General features: G+C 52.4%; 1 protein-coding gene across 1 annotated transcript in view; it reads right to left on the bottom strand.

Annotated features, from left to right (window-relative positions):
• Window positions 1–6,798, bottom strand: part of LOC104281807 (homeobox protein not2-like) — a 15,298-nt gene that overhangs the window by 2,555 nt on the left and 5,945 nt on the right.

Raw genomic sequence — 6,798 nt, 5'->3', positions numbered from 1 at the left:
GGGGGGGGGGGGGGGGGGGGCCCCCCCCCACCCCCGCTGGCCTGTCTCCACCGACACCCCTTCTTCCCCATTGACATCCCCCCGGACACCCGTCCTTCCACACCGGCTTCTCCACTAACACCCACCTATGCACCCGCATCTTCCCCCCAACAGGCACCCGCTCTTCTTCCCCATGGACCCCCACACCAACACTTGCTCCTTCCCCATAAACACACTGACACCCGTTCCTTCCCCATGGACACCCACACTGGCAACCGCTCCTTCCCCACGGACACCCAAACCAACACTCAAAAACACCTTCCCCACGGACACCCACACTGACACCTGCTCCTTCCCCATGGATACCTCCTACTCCATGGACACCTCGTACTCCATGGACACCCACACCAACACCCGCTCCAGACAGTCACCCACATGGACACTTGGTCCTTCCGCCACAGACATCTCCCTTACTCATGGCCAACTACACCTTCCCCTCCACAACTTTGCTGACACCCTCACCTTCCCTCATGGACACCCACATGGACACCTACAGCTCCCCACCAACACCCGCACCTTCCCCTAGTGACACCCAAACCCCCCCTGACACCCACACCTTCCCCCCAGGCCTCACAGGCGCACCTGCACCGTCCCCCTGGCCATGCTCCTCAGGCTGGTCCACACCTACCCGTTGCCCACGGGCACGGATGTACGCCAGGACGGGCAGTGAGAACCCATCCTGCTGCCATGCCAAGGGGAACGTGTCTGTGTGTACCCGCCCAGGTGTGTCAGAGGGTGTACGTATATCTGGGATATGGGAAAAAACACATTAGGAGCTTTCACAGGCTTAGAGGAGACTGTGCTGTGGAAATTTAACTGTTCGTCTGGTTTGGGTGCCATCCCCCTGTGTGACAATCCCCCCTTGGAGACAAGCGCAGACGCATGGTCCAATGGAGAGCTGCGGATGGCACAGACACCTCGCCCAGATGTGAGTGTGCTCAGCAAACACAGCGCCAGGGATTCGCAGCCCTGCACTCACACAAACGTTCCTGCTCAAATCTCCACAAGCACCAAATTTGCACTGAAAATTCACTCCGGTGTATGCAAACACGGAGAAATCCCCAGACTGGAGTCTCCAGGTTAATAAACATGGAGTAAAAATCCCCCACGGCTTAATAACGCAGCATTAAATGTCTCTGCATGCACGGGCTAGCTGTCCGTATCCAGTAAACCCCACCTTAAATCAGGGATTCTTGCCACTTAAAGTTTCTTTTCACTGCCCAAGCTGTAGAAACAGACCTTGTTATAAACGAGCACCTCCATATTTTTGAGCATTTCAAAGCAAATGGAAATTATGGGAATGCACGGGCAGGATTACCCTGCTCGCGAGGAAGTACCCTGGTGATGGCTACGGGAACCTCGGGGAAGAGGATGCCCACAGGAGACAAAGGAGTCCCTCAAGTTTGCCTTTAAAACACTTTTTTTTTTTCCTCCTGTTTAGCATCCTGTCTTCCACAGCAGCTTCAAAATAAGTGAATAAATACAGCTGCTGCTTTATTGCTCCTTATCCAAACAGCCAGCCCCAACCCTGCTGCCGTGTAACTATGTGCTTAATTGAAATCACACGTTCAAAGCTGGGCAAGTGCTGAAGCCTCTCCCCCACCCCAAAAAAAGCCACCACCGAGAAAAAAAATCTGCAGAGATTCACAGCTTCTGGCTTTGCTTGCATAGAGGTTGTGTGGCTTAAAGTATGGGTGTCATAGAAGTTTTTGACTTGTTTTATTAAAAGCCTGATAGATCTCTTAATTATTTTTCCTCCTTATAAGAAGTCGTGACTGCCACTGTAATTCCCATTAAAGGGATGCTGGAGATGCTCCAGTTATTAAGGGAGCCGTTTTACATTGGAGCTGTTGGGATGGGCCAGCCATCGGCAGAGCAGGGAGTTACAGCGAGATGCTGCTGGCGGGAAGGATGGACAGACGGATGGACGGACAGCGATCCGGAGAGACGGGCAACTACCAAAAGCACCGACTCACTTTTCCCTTCGGCTTCTCCCACTTGGCCGGATTCGCTGCCTAATGATGCGTCCTGTTTCCCATTAGTAGTGTGTGCTCAGCTAATGCATTTCGGCTCGAAAGCTGGAAATTTTCACTCGCTGGTAATGACTTGGGAAATATAGCACCCAGCAGCCAGGCAGGGCGGGGGCTCGGGGCACCCCCCCCACCTCCCCCTGCCCACATGAGGTTGAACCACCGGCTCCATCCCCACCCCATCTGCTCCAGTAAAGGGGGCTTTTGCAGGAGGTGGGCAAGGGAGATGAAAAGATGGGCCCTGATCCTCTTTTTTTTTTTTTTTCTTTTGGTAGTGAGGGTTTGGTGGTGGTGGTGGTTGGTTTTTTTAAACTTTATTCCAGTTTTGTTTTTCAAGTGCGCAGAAAATGAAAAGGGGAGGGTGAGTTTCTGGGGGGGGTAAAAAAAAATAATAATCCCAACAACAAAACAACAACAACAAAAAAGCCCCCAGCCCTTTGTAAACATCCCCCCTGAGCAAAGGGAAGGGGGTGAAAAGCATTTCCTGATAACTCCATTAAAGAATGAGGCTGCATTAACATTCCAAGTACCTCGACAAGAGATGAAAGTGGGGAACTTGAGCTCAGCCTCTCCTTGCTCCAGATGTTATTATGGGCTCCCTGAAAGGTTTTTTTATTTCTTTTTTTGCAAAGAGACAAAGATGTTGCCTACTTCAAACGGGGCTAATTGATGCTAATGACTATCAGATAGAGTGGGGGCCCTTATTCCCCCCTGCAAAGGGGAAAGAGAGCGTGCATTTTACAATCCCCTCATAGAAAACGCCCCACTCTTCAAACCAGGTTGCTGCTTTGGGGGATTTTTGTCTCTCTCTGGCTGCTGCTTTCTCTTCTCCTCCGCTCTCCCCCCCCTCATCTTTTCTGTCCCCCTTCTTCTGGGCACCCCGCAGCTCTCACTTGTTTGCCCATGAGAAATTTCACACCTCGCCTCCGTCGGTGGGGAGAGCCTGGCTCCATTTCCATCCCTCTCCAAGCCGCAAAACCATCCCAGCGGGCGAAAGAAGTGGCGGAAATTTCCCCAAACCCACAGCAAGCACACGCGAAAACGTGACAGGGATTTTGTGCATCTGTAATCCGGGGCATGAGTCCGTCTGCAAGTGGGAAAACATCTTCTCGACCAAGAGCATCCTTTTTATCGTATCCTATTAGGGAGAAGATGGATCCCAGGGCTCCTGTCACTGATTAGACAAGCATGTGCTTGCACTCATTAGGATAACTAGCCCAGCACCACCAACCTAAGGAGTCTGAAACCATAAACCCGTTACTCTTTAAAACCCCAAAATGGCTTTAAAATGGGGTGTTGAACACCAACTTTAGCTTTTAGCTTTGTGTCAGATTTTTTAAGCAATTTCTCCTGTGATAATCCATAATAATAATAAATAATAATCCACAATTCGATAATAAAAAGGCAATGGGGAACACCCCCAAATCACGTGGCTCCTGGAGCTGGTGATTTTTCTGTTCCCAAGCTGAATCCCCCGGGGAGAGAGGAACAGGGCTTCATCTTCTCTGTGAAAAGAGGAGCATGGGGTTTCTCCCCAGGGAATAACTGGTGTGTGTTCCCTCATCATAAAGTCTAGAAAAGAGAAATTACTCAGGCTAACAATCATTACTGTGCGTGCTCTCTGTTCCAGGAGCACCCAGCACTGGGGTGCTGTCCTGCCTTGGCTTTGTCACCTCCAACGAGGTGCGGGGGAGCTGCAGAGAGCTCCACAACAAGGTGCTGGTGATGATTGCTCTTGGCAAACCCCGTCTCTCCTGTTTGCAGCAGGATCCAGCCACAGTTCACTTTGCCTTCTGGGTCCTCAGCACCTTGCAAGATCCCATTAAGAGATCCAAACTGGGGTGAGGACAGGAGGACAGGCAAGACACTGTCTGAGCTTTGAGGGCATTACACAGCAATGGGAGCCCTGGTTGCAGGTGGCAGGAGCACAGCCAGCCCCATGCACTCCGAGAGTCCAGCAGAGGGACGGCCCCCAGCTCCAAGGAATGCTTCATCTGAGATGACGGTTGCTTTTCAGTGGAGCTTTTCCCAGTTTCCCTCACTACTCAAGTGCTGGTGAAAGCACCGTGCAAGCAGCAGCGTGGGATGGACACGAGGACTTGGGAACATACGAATTTCCTCCAAGAATGATATCCCAAGCACCATCCCGCAGAGGAGACAGCCCCTGTCCTCTCCGTCCCTGTCACCTTATTCCATCTCTTGCTTGGCAAAGCTCTCGGGGACCCTCGTCAACATGTTCATGCAATGGAAGACTAACATTTCAAAACCCAAGGCCCTTGCTTTCTGCTCAGGGGTGAGGGCAGAGGGCAGCATCCTTCTCTCCCCCCAGCCCCAGACAGCCAATACACACCCCAGCCGCCCTTCAGACACTGGCCCCGGCTGTATTGTCAGGTTAATTTGGGATAATGGCCTGCAAAGCACCTCAGCCCCCTCAGGTCTCATTAGCACTTGATAATATCAAGCATCCTGAGGAATTGCGGCTCTTCCCCCTCCTCCCCAGGGCACGGAGCCCTGCACCCAGCCAGGGCAGGGTGTCCCTGGGGATGGGGGCAGGACCTGCTCCTCTTATGACTCCGTTGCCGAGCTTGTGAGGCAAAGCACCTCTCCCCACATAGCCTCAGGGCTTTCCTGTGATTCATCACCCACGCTGATATTTCCAAGCAAGATCTGAATTAAGCCCGCGCTGCAATCTGGCTCCGCAGGGCTGGGTCCTGCCCCGGCCCTTCGGTGGGGAGATGTTGTCCCTGGTCCAAGCGGGGCTGTTCCTCGGTGTCACACCCCTCGGTGTCACATCTGGCCTCATATCTCAACCAGATGTGAAATGAGGGAGCGGGACCTGCTGCAACCCACCACCCTCACCCTCCTCGGCTGCTGGGGGCCCGTCCACCTGCCTGCGGTCCCTCCAAATACCGCGTCGGTTCAATCTACGGGTTGAGTCCACGATGGGGCTCCACCCAGCTGACAGCAAGGTCTGGGTGACCCCCAGAAAATAAGCTAATACCCTCCCGCAAGACCTCGGAGGATGCTCCGTGGTCCTCCCGTCAGGCACAGACCTGAACACCGTGTTCACCGGGGTTGCGATTGTGGGTATTAAGAGGATCCCGAAACCACGCATTTAAAATTAATTGGGAATTATAAACAAACTAAGGATTGAGGCAGCCCTGGTACAGTCCTGAGTGCACGATCAGCCTGCTGCTCCCTTCAATTATCTTTTTTCTCCCACATTGTTCTCCCCTAATGAGGAGGCTAATGACCAAAGGATGGTTCATAAGTGGTTCCCAGACTCTCCTTGCCCAGGGCAAACACCGTCCACAATAGGATCACAAATTGTAGGGAGAAGCCCCGGCTGATCACATCAGAAACGGTGCAGGGATTTATCTCTCTGCCTTAACAATAACAGTATGTTCTTAATCGCCACTCCAAAGGGACAGCTAGCAGGGGATCTGCCCGGCCTCATCATTAAAAGCTGGCAGCATCTTTGCTAGCGCTGCCCCTTTGTTCATCTTTCATTATTCCAATGCTCCGGCCCCGTTAATTCCTCTCCATCTTATTAAATCAATAGAGATGGAGTGGGGGAAGGATGGGGCAGAGCAAGGGTCGGATCCGGCTCGGATCTCGGCAGGAGTGCTGAGTGGGAGTGGGATCAGACCCGGTCTGGATAAGCACAAGTCGAGCTGATACCACACGTGTCCGAGGCTGTATTTCCCCAGCTCCTGCGGCTGGGGAAACTGAGGCACAAGAGCATCGCGGCCTAAGCCCCAGGAGGAGATTTGAGCAGAGCTGGGAGCACTTTTCTGTGACTGCCAGACCTGCACATCCCAGCGAAATCCGGCAAGATCCCCTTATTCATCACACACCGTCAGGACTTAGTTGATTTGATGATTTAATCAACTTTTAAAAATAAAATCACACCATTGCAGAGGGTGCCTGGTGCCAGAGCCTGCAGTACACCCCCAGTGGAAGCCCAGCCCAACCATGCCAGGGCAGCAGTGCCACCGGGATCAAGGAATGTTGTGCCACGAACCATTTCAAAGGGGGAACAAATCACACCATTGCAGAGGGTGCCTGGTGCCAGAGCCTGCAGTACACCCCCAGTGGAAGCCCAGCCCAACCATGCCAGGGCAGCAGTGCCACCGGGATCAAGGAATGTTGTGCCACGAATCATTTGCAAAGGGGGAATGGTGCAATTTTCTTTTTTTTTTTTTCCTCTTTTTCCTAACAGTTCATCTCACCAAAATAAAGCAATCTTGTTTCTAGCAGGCCTTGCTCTGTGTGTGGCTGGGAGCAAAGCCAGGGGTGAATTTCCTCCCAGTCTTTCCAATTTTGAGACTGGGATGGGAGCAGGAGAGCCGGTGGAGTGTGCACCAGCAGCTATTTAAGAGCTGATGTGCCCCATGGCAAACCCAGACCAGGGCTGATGGTGTTCTCTTACTGGACCCCGAACCTCCCTGTACAGCCCTGCACAGGATTTAGGCATGGCGCTGCTTGCTCTTGCTCCAACATTGCTTGGTGCACAGTCCTGGTCCACAGTCCTGTGTTTCTTGTTGCAGGATAAATACCTTTTAAACCCAGGATTTTTAAACGCAGGATTTTTAATCCCAGAGATTTTGGGCACTGCAGCGTTCACCCCATGGGAGTGATCTCCTTAATCTCCCAGTTTCCCTGCTGCATTTCTGGGCAGGTAACCCCATTTCACCCTTATTTTCATGCATCCAGGAGCTAATTCCTG

Source organism: Charadrius vociferus, unplaced genomic scaffold (assembly GCF_000708025.1).
Source record: "Charadrius vociferus isolate BGI_N301 unplaced genomic scaffold, ASM70802v2 scaffold502, whole genome shotgun sequence".
In the NCBI taxonomy this organism is placed as follows: domain Eukaryota; kingdom Metazoa; phylum Chordata; class Aves; order Charadriiformes; family Charadriidae; genus Charadrius; species Charadrius vociferus.
This window is presented reverse-complemented; position numbering and strand designations above follow the sequence as displayed.